The sequence below is a fragment of the Rhinolophus sinicus genome, linkage group LG03 (assembly GCF_036562045.2).
Source record: "Rhinolophus sinicus isolate RSC01 linkage group LG03, ASM3656204v1, whole genome shotgun sequence".
Taxonomy (NCBI): domain Eukaryota; kingdom Metazoa; phylum Chordata; class Mammalia; order Chiroptera; family Rhinolophidae; genus Rhinolophus; species Rhinolophus sinicus.
Genome location: NC_133753.1, coordinates 195,621,822 through 195,634,538, shown reverse-complemented (window position 1 = coordinate 195,634,538; position 12,717 = coordinate 195,621,822). Strand labels below are relative to the sequence as shown.

At 47.1% G+C, this 12,717-nt stretch overlaps 1 long non-coding RNA gene across 1 annotated transcript; it reads right to left on the bottom strand.

Annotated features, from left to right (window-relative positions):
- Nucleotides 1-10,194: 10,194 nt before the first annotated feature.
- Nucleotides 10,195-12,520, bottom strand: LOC141570736 (uncharacterized). Its single transcript, XR_012495194.1, has 3 exons — nucleotides 12,093-12,520; nucleotides 11,702-11,834; nucleotides 10,195-10,943 (listed from the first exon to the last, which is right to left on the bottom strand). It is a non-coding gene; the product is annotated as an uncharacterized LOC141570736 (long non-coding RNA).
- Between the last annotated feature and the right edge of the window lie 197 nt (nucleotides 12,521-12,717).

The following is a 12,717-nucleotide window of genomic DNA, read 5'->3' as shown; positions in this document are numbered from 1 at the left end:
CACGCTCCAAGAACAGTGCTGGTGTGGTTACCTTCTAGGTGTGGTTGTCCAGGGAATGGAAGGGAAGGAGAGAGCAGGGACAAGAGGGGAGGGGATGTCCCCTCTGCTCCCCACACCCTCCACTGAGGACAGAACCCATCGCACAATTCCCCAGGCCCTACTGAGCACCGGCAGGTGCCAGGCGCCCTCCTGGGCAGTGAGCATTACAGAAGAGAAGGTGAGGTCCTTGCTCACAGGCAACTCCTAACCCCCTGGGAGGGAGAAGAACAAGCAAAACAATCAAACAATCTATGAAAATGACGTGCTTTCAAATAGAGGGATGGAGCTAGGGCTCAGCTCTTCTCCACCACCACCCCCATCACACCCCGTCCCAGGTTCCATGGGGGTCTCACCCAGGGATTCAGCCCCACACCCTGGGATGAGACCCAGGGGAAGCTGCCAGTGTACCAGGAAAACAGAAGGAACGTGAGCCCTCTGGGGCTGGGGGTCCAGTGTGTGTGTGTGTGTGTGTGTGTGTGTGTGTGTGTGTGTGTGGTTGGGAGAGAAGGCAAAGAATGGATAGGAGATAATCCATATATAAGGTTTAAAAGGCCACTGTATGGTGATCTGGGCACCTTCTCTCTGCACATAACAATGTTTTAAGGACAAATGCCACCTGTTCTCTAGCACACGTAAAAGTGAGCCTTGGTGACACAGTGCTTCCCAAACTAGCTGGAGAAGAAGGTTGGAAACAGAAGCCACAGCTGTGTAGACTAGGTGAGGAATCCATGCTCAACAGCATCTCCCCGTGTATCGCACAGATGTAGACGCATTCGGTCAACAAACTCCTTCAGGGGGTGTATTGGTGTACTAGCTGCCATAACAAAGTGCCATTTCCTCCCAGTTCTGCAGGCCAAGTCTGAGGTCCAGGTGTCAACAGGGCTGGTTTCTCCTGAGATCTCTCTCCTTGGCTTATCCTTGGCGAGCTTCTCCCTGTGTCTTCTCCCTGCCTGTCTCTGTCCCGGTCACCTCTTCTTGTAAGGACACCAATCATACTGCATTAGGGCCCATCCATACAACCTCATTTTACCTCAGTCACCTCTGTAAGTGCCCTATCTCCAAATACAGTCACATTCTGAGGTCCCGGGGGTTAGGACTTCAATATGAATTTTTAGGGGCTGGTGGGGGGCATAATCCAACCCAGAAAAGGGGAAACTGTAGATGTGTGTCTTGGGGAGAAGAGAGGTATAGCATCCCCCTCACCCTCCACCCATGCTCACCTCTACAAGGTTGAATAATCCAAGTAACTGGCATCCCTGGGGGCCACAGGTAACTGAAGAAGGTAAGCAAGGACATCTCAGGCAGCACTGCGCCTCTTGGGCTCATTTTCAAGTACAGAGAACACAAGTGGGCAGGGTGGGGGACAGGCTGAACGAGTGCCTGCAGGAGCTGTGCAGAAGGGAGGGGCCCGTGGGGGCCACAGAGTGGAAATGAGGGCCGCATCCCACCTGCTGCTCAGCCCAGAAGCGGCCCCGGCTGAGACCAGGCACATAGTTCAACGTACATATTTGATGTGAGTAAAATGACTGATGTCGGTCAAAAAGGCTCCACAGCCAACTTGAGTGGTTCCTCCACCGCTCAAAAAATATAAGTATCCCAAAATGCTCTGCTTTGCAGGACAACATTCTACATTCCTCTCTCTGACAGCCAAAACACTGTTTGTAAAATGAGTTTGAAAATAAAAGAAACATATTAGAAGATGTTCTTCATGAATTCTGATGGGGATATTATTCTGTTCGGAGGTACCCTAATTATAAAACCACACAATAGAGCCCAATTCCAACAGAGTTACTCTCCTATTATCAGGCAGATGGTAATTGCTTTTTAAAAAAATATTTGTGCACAATGCGTGGCTTATGTGTTTTAAGTTATCTGTTTTGAGGAAGTAATAGCTATCATGTTCTATTGCCTAATTTTGTTTCATTCTGCAGAGGCTAACTCTGAAGAAAATCTCTTTTCAAGAGAAAATGTTGTGGCCTAGATGAAAAAGCAGCCCTAAAAAATGGAAGGCTTTCTCAGAAAAGATGAGATTGCACTGAGACAGATTCAGAGGAAGGTCTTCCAAGGCTTTTCTCCCCAGCTACATGTGACAGCACAGAGCACGTTGATACGTTCAGGGGTTCTCTGCTCACACACACCGGGCAGTTTGGGGTGAGGGTTTGGCCACTCCCAGGGCGAGGGGCGGAGAGAAAGGGGGCGTCGCCAACATTTGAGGATTCCTCCCAACGTCTTAGAGGACCACTCCCTTTCAAAAGATGGCTTTATGTCGAGTATTCCAGCCATAGCCCAGGATAATGCTTTCCTGCCTATAAAATGTTTCACAGAGACATATGTTTTGTGGTGTGTGGGAGGGAGAGGGGATTACGTTTTCCTACTAGTAAAAGATGATGTAGGGCAGAATTTTAATACTGCAGGTGAAAGCCTATTTTCTGAGAAAGGAAATAATAGACTAGACTAGACTAGGGCAAATAAGAAAATATCAGAGCCTAGCACATAGGAAGGGTAAGTGTTTTACGTGAACTTTTAATCCTTCCAGGGTGACAGATGTTCACTCACCAGTCACCTACCTACTGGGCAGAAAGGGTTAATGCTGCCCCCTGAGCCATTTATGCTAAGACAAAAAGCTCTGGAAGAGTTGGAAGGTGAGTTCAACCAGCAAGTGTCACAGCTTCACTCTCTCCGCTTGCCCATGCTGCAGAACAAACAGGCCAATCTAGTTTCTCTTGTTGGCTCATTAAATGGTTTCAATAGACACATGCGAGTCTGAGGCAAAGAGGAAAGGGCCACTACCATGTCAAGGTGCCCTAAAACATACCGCCTTTCCAAACACAAAAATGGGACATTTTAGACATTTTCCAAAAGGCTCCATTTACTTCTAAAGAATTACTACAGATTTTTCTCATTTTTGTGCATGGGTCTGTTACAGCCCACCCACATATCCCATGTGTCCAGAACACATAAATGTCTTGTACAATGTTTACAATTAAAATGTACATTTTTCACAAGATGAAGGAGAAAATGAAACCCAAACATGGGATTAGAAGCAAAGAGGCAACTCAGAGTCAGCAGCAGTGATCCAAAAATATCACTAGCTCCTGAGATAAATAGTGGCTGTCTCGAACCACAAGCCTCATCCCCCAGATATCTGGCTTTCATGCAGTTAAACACTCTTGCGCTTAGGGCGACTATGGCATTCTAAAATCACAACTGGACAGTCACAGCCGTACACCTTAACTACAGCCACTGCATGCCATCAAAACCACCATCGTGTGTGACACTGGCTTTTCCCATCTGGTTTCCCTAGTGAGCACTTACCTTAAATTAAGCAAGAATTCAGTGCTTTGTTTTCCACCCCGCAGCCCTTTCTGGGTATTTGAAAGAATTCTTATGCCTGGGCCCTCTGCTATCTGATTTGTTGGTTGAAGGGACTCTTGTCACGCAGTAGGGATAAACCCTCCCCTAAACCCTGTGTCAAGAATTCTGGAAAAACACCTGAGCTCAGTGATGCTGTGGAATAGTCTTCGCTGCCAAACAGCAGTCATGACTTATTCCGGTGTGGGGCAATCCTGGTGGTGTCTCTTCCACATACTGTTGGCGCGGTCACATCTCTCCAGGAAATGTGGGATTTCTCTGGGGCAGCCTCCTGGAGTTGAGAGGCAGTGAGAGTCACCCCCCACCACACGGCTTAAAAAGCAAAGATGTAGGACCGCAGAGGCCATATATCACTACAACAATACCAACAACAAAATGAGGACTCATGTGAGACGGCCGCCCCTCCTTGCCTGCAGTGCCTGCTTTCTACACAAGGAAAGCTGCGCAGATCATTTCTGGAGAGGCAGCATTACCGGTGGGGACTGCTTTGATCACGACACGGGCTTTTCTGTTGCAACACTCATTCCTGGATTAATTCATTTGCTCACATGTTCAGTCATTCAGTAAGAATGCGTTCAGAAATGCCACCCACTGACAGAGAGCAGACTCAACGGTATCTCTCATTGCTCTTGAAGCTACTCACTGAATATATTAAAATCTCTTTTGTTGTTCTTCTAGCTTTGTTTCTTCCGATGTTAGTTCTTTAGTTAGGGTGGCTTTTCCTCAAATATTTGCTGCCTAGATGACGTTTTATTCTCTATGTATAGTGAGTGCTCAGGAATCCTGGTTCGCTCCCCTGGGAGAGGCTGATTCTGAATTTCTGGTCTCCCATGATGGAGGATGAGGTGCACATTTCCATGAGGAGAGAACTGGAGCTGGTCATGGGTTGTGGGGGGCACCTTCCCATTCATCCCAGGGCCTCTTGCTGCACCCATGCTTTCTCCTAAGTTTGGGTGCATCTTCCAATGTTGCCTGTTGCTGGCAGCCAGGAGTGCCTTGGTGACTACCTGGCATCCCTGTCCTGGCCTTTGCCTCCCTCACTCTGAAACAGCTCCCAGCTCCACGGCAGGGCGTCCACGCTGTGGGGCTACTTCCTCTGACAAGCTACTTCCCGCTCCTATCTGCTCTTCCAGGGACTCCTCCAATGTCATGTCCACTGGTGATCCTTTTTCTTGTTTCCTGGCAGTTATGCCAATGGGGGTGTAAATGGCATAATTTGGAAAATAGTTTGGAAGTTTCTTGTGAAGTTAAACAGATGTGTTTTATGCAGCCATTCCACTCCTTGTCATAACCCAAAAGAAGTGAAAACATGTGTCCAAAAATACTCGTACGTGAGTGTGCAGAGAGGCTATGTACACAATATTCAAAACTGGAAGCAACACAAATGTCCTTCAACAGGAAGATGGATAAACAGAATGTGGTATATTTGTACAATGACTACTACTGATCAATAAAAACAAATTACTGATGCACACACGACATGGCAAACCTCACCATGGGGTCATATATTGATTATATTTTGATTGATAGAAGTCAGATATAAAAGAGTACATGCTGTATAATTCAATTTACATGAAGTTCAAAAACAAGCAAGACTAATTTATGGTAATAGAAATCAGAACAAAGGGTGCATCTGGTGAATGGGCTGGGGTGGGCTTGACTGGAAGGAATACAGGGGAATTTTCTGGAATAATGGAAATATTCTATGTCGTGATTGGGGTGTAAGTTACACAGGTGCATACATTTTTCAAAACCCAGTGAGTTGTGCAAGTAAGTCCTGTGCACTTCACTGCATGTAAATGAATCCTCTATTGAAAATAAGATACTATTTTTGAGTACCAAATTTGCAAAGTTCATTTTAATTATATTTTTTAAAGTTGGCAGGAGAGCAATGACATTTACTGTCTTATACTGCTGGTAAGATAAATAGCAAAAGGGTTCAAAAGATTTCATTATATTCCGATGCTTTGAAAATGCATAAGATAAATATAATACAGGTTCTTGGTTTCAACTAATTATAATATTTCACTCACTACCCCTCAGCTGTGCCAGGAAGCAGAATTGACTTTCCTTTTTCAGAAAACTATATTTGGACCTATATTAAGACCTGATATTGAAAGTATCATTGAATAGAGACGCCACTTTGACACACAAAACCAGCTGTTATTTCACACTTCCACGCAACCAGAAAATAACTGTCTTTGCCTCAAGCAAGGATGAAACGGACAGGGAAAATGAGATTATTATCTCTGGAAATCTCTTTAGGACCAAGCAGTTTCTTCTTCAGAAAAGAATGCATGACTCATTTGATCGCTCCAGCATTCCTTCAGCTGCCAGAGACAATCTGTATTCCGTAATTATAAAAGCCATCGCAAGTCCTTTCTTCTCTGCCCATAAATCTAAGTTCCGCCCCTCAGAGACTGTCATGGGGGTTCACACAGTTTTCCAGGCCGTCCACATGCTGACCTGAGGTGGGATTGGGCCACCTGACTTTGGAGGCCATAAATTAACAAAGGATCTATGAAGTCATGCTAGCTCCTGGCAGTCACTGCGGTGACAGCAGAAGTAAAGCAGCTGTGGACTGAGGATGGCAACCCTGGGAACAGTGCCTCTGTAGCCATTCCAGCACTGATAGCAGCTTCAGGGGCGGCCCCTGTGTTCCAGCTCTGGGATGTAAACAGCTCAAATCTTAGCGCCATCACCCTCTTTCTTTTGACTTCTTCGCCACCCTTGTTTCTTCTTTTGTTTCCCGACTATTTCAGTACCTTTGTAACCAATTGTCTGGATTAAATCTCTTCTATCGACATACTTAGCGAATTTCTGTGTTCCTGATTGGCTAATACAAGGCTGAGGATTAGGAACGAGTTTGAAGATTGGAATGACCACCTAACAGCTCTGACCGTGAAGTACAGTGATGGCCTCAAAGCCATGGAAAACTGGTCATCAGTAAAAAGCATCAGCAGCATCACAATTCTGTGACTGGCACCCCCCGTGGTTCCCTGAGATGAAGGACAGACCTAGAGAAAAGCTTTGGGGAGTAAGTACCTGTTGCCCTTGACCTTACGGTGGGAACCGGGATGACAGCAGGAAGGCATTGGATGGGCTGCTTCTGATGGCAGAAGAAAAATGGCAAGCTCAGGGCTTGGAACTCTCAGCTCCAGAAGAGTCGGAGCAGGCAGGACTTTCCATGATGACCCTAAAGACTATCGTAACTCTTAGAGCTGCAGGGCCGGTACACCTGAAATCAGTCCTCAATGTTTGGTTCCTGAGGTTATAGAATTATAAATACAGTGAATTCATTCACAGCTGTGCCAACCCTCTGGCGAGTTAGAGCCTTAGCTGTCAAGAAGCAGCACCTGACAATTGAAATGAGTCCACCAGGTTGACTCGGAAAGCTTTGAGAAACGTACCCTAAAACCCCTTGAGCATCCCTGCTGGCCGGCAGTAGCTTCTCCTCACCTGAGTGGGAACACCAGCCTGCCTTTGCCTGAGACCCCACACTACCTTGCCCAGGGGAGGTGCCTTTCTAGGGGAGCCCTGCCGTCCTCAACATTCACCTCTCACTCCTCATTGGCACAAAACCAGAGCCCAGCTCACCCAAGAGGACAAATGCCCTGTCTGACCCAAAAGGAGAGAGTTGATACTCCTAAGGAATTGCAAGATAGTGTTAATTATACTGGAAGACCCTGGGTCCCAAACTGAAGGGCAGAGTGAGAATTGCTCAGGTGCAGACTTGAGAAAATGTCTAATGAAGATCACACACATGCATGATCTAAAACCCTTCATTTTATAGTTTTACTCCCCTCACTTGAGCTGTTAAAAATTCACGTAGGAAACTACACGTAGTAAAAACTTCTAACCGACTCCCAGCGTCCATATCTCCATTTCTTTCTAGTGAGTTGAAGCTGGCACCTGCTTTCCAGCAAGAGTGTACGTCTCTCAGACGCCTTTGGAGCTGGGATGGAACGGGATATGACTAAAGGTGGTGTAGGTAACGTCCAAGGCATTGAATTACAGGCATTTCCAGAATCAGCAAAAGGCAGCCACTGAAACTGCCCCTGAAGCTATGTGGTAACTGCCTTGTTCTATTACATACAAGAGCAATGCACTTCTTACGTCGTTGAGCATCTGGGTTATTTTTAAAGTGTTTTAACTAATACAAGATATATTATTTTAAAATAGAAACAATGCAGGGAATGATACATTACTTAAAATTTCACATGAATTAGTTTAACCAGCCATTTTCTTCCAGAATCCTTGAAGTTCAGTCAAAGACACCCTGGTACCTGGAAGGGTGCCCACCCAGTGCTGATGGCAGACTTCCTTAATCAAGGACCATGTTTCCCTCTAAGCCCAACACTTACCCTTCTGAACACAGCACCGCTGGCAGCTTCTACTAAATGATCCAAGTTGCCAAGGTGATAAAACCCCCTTGCCATCCTGAGTGAGGTTTGTATGGAAAACAGCAAACTGAGGTGGTCACTAAAGTGAAGGCTTTGAGAACTAAGTTAGAGAGTGGCGGGTAGTGGGTGACGGAGGATGGGTCAGGGAGTGGCGGGTAGTACGTGATGAAGGATGCCACAGAGCTGTGCTCTGTGTGGGCACCATTTCCAGCAGGGGCAGTGTACATTGGATAGACATTCTACAAGTCAGAGTCTTGCTTACAAACAGTAGAGTTCATCTACTACAAAGAATGTATAAGTGTCATTTAAAGAATCTCCAGGATGGTCAGAAATTTGATTTGGAGGCTACATCGCCTGAATGACATTCAAATTATACCACTGAACCCCCTCCATGGAGACCCTACTGTTCCGGCCAGGGTACAAGCATGGAGATGGAACTGTCCGCTCTGAGCTTCAAACCCCGGGAGGAGTGGCTGCTGCCTCTGAAATCTGAATCACCAGGTCCCCTAACAAGGACTAACCCTCTGTGGGCCTCCATCTTCTAACCAGAAGTTCTGCTCTGGTGCAGCGGATTGGCTGAGACAAAGCCTGTGCATGGCTGTAAGGAAGTCAGGGAAAGCACGTCTCTGGCTTCAAGTGAGTTAGGGAGTGGTGGGTAGACAGAAGAATCATAGGGGCTGTATTGGTTATCTATTGTTGCATAACAAATTGTCCCCAAACATGACGGCCTAAACGAACAATGTTCTTTCTTATCTCTCACAGTTTCTTTGGGTAGGGAACTCAGTCAGGACATACTGGGGATAGCCTGTTTTTGCTTCCCAATGTCTGGGGCCTCAGCCGGAAGCCTCAAAAGCTGGGGCCAGAATCATGTGAGGACAAGTTCACTCACATGTCTGGTGGGATCTGCAAAGACCTTCACTTGACTGAAGGTTGGACACCCTTTACCTGGCCTCTCTACACAGCTTGGGCTTCCACACAACATGGCTGGGTCCCCCAGGCAAGCATCCTGAAAGAAAGCAGTCAGAGCCTGCACTTTTTTATGACCCAGCCTCAGAAGTGACATGGCTTCACTGCATGTTCCTACTCCACTGATCAGAGCGCTCACAGCCCCATCCGCCCAGACTCAGGAGGAGGGAGCACAGAGCCCACGTTTTCCTAGGAAGAGTGACAAGAGGAAGAAGGACGCGTAGGATGGGACCCATATCCAGGCATGGCCAGCTTTGGGAAAGCCCGTCTGCCACAGGAGGGAAATTTTCCAGACACAGGAAGGGCTGCTAAAGTGCTAGTGGACAAAAAGCAGGATAGACGTCCTTCACCATCTATTTCAGATCGGCACTGCTCACCTCGTGCAACGCCCTTCTTCCCTTTTCTGGCCTTCCTTCCCTTCCTCTCTTCCTGCCCCCCTGCTCTTCGCCTCCATGAAGGCCTGTGGAATGTGGCACTGTGAGGAGAGCCTCGAACAGGCACCACGAGTGGGTACCAGGCTCCCTCTCCCACCACCTTTTGTATGACTTTGGGCAAGAGCGTCACTGCTGTGGCTTCGGATGTCTGTGCTATAAAATGAAAGGTTGAGTTTTTAATTAAACAACAAAACACGTGTGTGTCCATGTGTGTCTTAAGTAAATGCTGAGGTAAGTATGGAACATTCCTTGATGTTATATAATATAGAGGAAGATGTAATACATAGGAAAGCTACTATATATTATATATCTTATATGTGACACACACACATATTGCTTGGGAGGGCATTTGAGATAAGGCAGAGTGCCATCTAAGTGCCAACTTGATGACTGATAAATGAATGACTTAATAGGTCATGTGACCCAATGAGGTCAGAGATCCACATTCTGCTGCCTTGCAGTGAAGTCTTCTAACAGGAAATGTCGTTTTGTTTTTGTTTTTAATTTTGACAGTGATCTTAAACCTTTGTCCCAGATGATAAACAATATGTATGAATTGGGGGCAGGTATTTTGAGGTGGTCTGGCTGACGCCTTGACAACTCTATGAGGTTGGCAGAAATAGGACCAACTGGGAAAACGGGCACAGTCCTCTGAGGCAAAGAATAAATGGGCAAACCCCAGTTCTGCATCTCTTCATAAAAACTGCCCCTGGAGACAGCTGACCCCTGGAACCACTCACTTGGATGCTCATGGGGAGTCATTGGCAGGCACAATGCAATTTCCCAGTAAGGGACACTTGTGGTAACCAGTGTTTCCTCCTCCCTTCCTTCCTTTCATGGTGGATTGGCCCAAGTTCTCTCTCTCTGTCTCTGTCTCGCTCTCTGTCTCGCTCTCTCTCCCCAGACGTTCCCTAGCCATTCCCCGCCCTTCCCCATCACTACTTGTGAACAGAGGAGGAGATAGAGACCCACAGTGTCCTTAGAGATTATTTTATTTAACTAAATGCTCTCAATTCAACGCTCCCAATGTTGTAAACTTAATCTTCAATAAGCTAATTTTTAAAGTTTGCTAATATTTTTTCATTATAATTGCAATATATTCCTTTTCAGAATATTTTAAAATCAAATAGAAGTGAATAACTATGGCAACAAAATGTCATCTCTACACATGCTTGTCTGGGTAGGTATCCATTCATCGAAGTGGGACTTTCTAGAATCTTCTGGGATATGAGAAGGAGGACGTTTGCCAGCCACACTGGCCCCTACCATCCTGTCACATAAGCAAATGTTTGGGTCCATGGACCGGGGAACTGAGGAGGGAGTAAGCTGAGAACACTTATCTGTGCTAACATGGTAATTGTTACCATTTATTTTTCTTTCTCCTTGTCTTTTTTCCTACCCACGGTTTTACATAGTGGATAGAATTTTGCACTCTGTCTTGTCACTTAAAATTATTATGCTGATCATATTTTCATCTTGCTATATAATGTTATTGCTGCATAATATACACTCGGGTAGATTAGGTATAATTCACCTAACACTTCCCCCTGGTTGTAACTTTAGGTTGTTTCCAATTTTTAATTAACATTTGGCCTTAGACCTGTAAGGAGTTGATCATTGACGCTGTGTGCCAGGTACGTAACAAGGAAGGTGACCACCATCTCATGTGCCGGCCGGTCTTGCTTTGGCCTCTTGTCCCAGCCTCAGTATTAACTGTAATCCTTTCACTCTCAAGGAAAAAAAAAAAATCTGCATTCAGACAATAAATTATACGATCACTCTAGTAATGATTCCATTCAAAAATAAAGGGCTTGCAGACAGTTCCCTGGGATTTTAAACCATTCCCAAACCACATGAGACAACATCCTGAGCCCCGCCCAAGGTCAACTGATTCTGTGGTGATGACAATCACATGGTAGAGGCTTTGTCACCTCCAGGACCTTGGGAATTGGGGCTGAGAGGCCCAGGTCACAGACCTGGCAGTTCAGTGTGCCATCTGGAGCAGATGGTCAACCACCAGCTCAGGCCATGGAGGCACAGGGACCAGGTCGGAGCACATGACTGAGCTGGGCCAGCTGCTGAGCATCTTCAAAACTCAGTTTCTTCACCAAAAAAAGGGTTGGATAAAACCTGAGAGGGTTTCTGCCTGCGAATCCTACCAATGTCACCTTTCAGCCTTTTCATATCCCTCTTCCCACAGGTGAAATGAACTCACAGTACTTAACAGACAAACATTGTCATCTTCCTTCTCAACCCATCTTTAAAAAACAGAGCAAGATGGAGCAGAGTCACCAAAGAAGCCCATGAGACCGGGACAAACAGACCTTCAGTAGCTTGCAGCTAAGATTCTGTCATCAGCCACTGGTCTTGCCTGGGCCACTGCCCTGCCCAGTCCCACCCACTTGAACACAGCCCCTCCCCGCCCCCCAGAACTGCACCTGGTGGGGGGGGACAGCACTACAGGGTGCAGGGTGCGTGCCTGCTCACCTGCAGGGCATGTGAGGATTATGCTGACACCTGGCTCTCCTGGAAGACAGCCCCAGAAAAGCGAACCCCAGACCCATACTCGTGTCGGCAGCGGCCTGAAGAGGTATTGTTCACAATCGAAGTGTTTCATAATCTGGAAAAAGTGAAAATGATATAGACATTCTTTTAAAAAATCATGGTCACCCCAATAAATTTAATACTAAAATAATCATGCTGGCATCAGAATGCACATGCTCCACTGACAAACTTAGAGGTTCCCCAAGTTGAAAGCCAAACCAGGAACAGCGGTGAAGCTTAGAGTCCTTAGCCATTTAGGTTTACGGGGTAATTTTCCCTATACGTCAGTGGTCATCTCCGCCTCTCACCGCTGCCCAGGGTTGGCCAGACTCACTAAACTGCGTGGCAGCGCGCTTTCTGCAAACATTGAAGCTTTTCTGGTTCCCAGGACGTTCCAGCTTCTGAGGCTCAACATTTTTTTTGCTCGAAATTTCCACAGATAAAAATAAGTTTCAAGCGTTAAAGGCAAAAAGGGAGGGGAGGGATGAAAGCGTCCAGGTTCAAGGAGGCTCTACTCCCCTTCCGCGGGCAGTCCCGGGGTCAGCTGTGGGTACAGAGGACTCCGGGGGCCGCAGAGGCGCCTGCCCCGCGCCCTGAGCACCCGCGGGCGCCAACGTTGGACGTTTCCCCGCAGTCTTTTGGAAACCAGCAGAAAGCCAGTGTTCCGTGGTCCCCTCCTCGGGGGATCCCTGTTCAGAATGCAGGGACCCTCCTGCGTGGCGGACCGGAGGGGAATCGGCCGGGGCAGCAGGATAAATTCGCGTAACGTTAACCCTTTAAAGTCGTGACTGAAGGGACTTTAGGAGGTTTGCGGTGGGCAAGTTCCCCGCATCGTCTTCCGCCGGCCCTGATCCTTCCATCAGCCTTTATGAAAGCGTCGCCGCCCCTGGTCCCCTGGTCCTGCCCCACGCCGGCCCAGGATTGCTGTGTGGGACGTCAGGCTCCATCTGGTCCCAGGG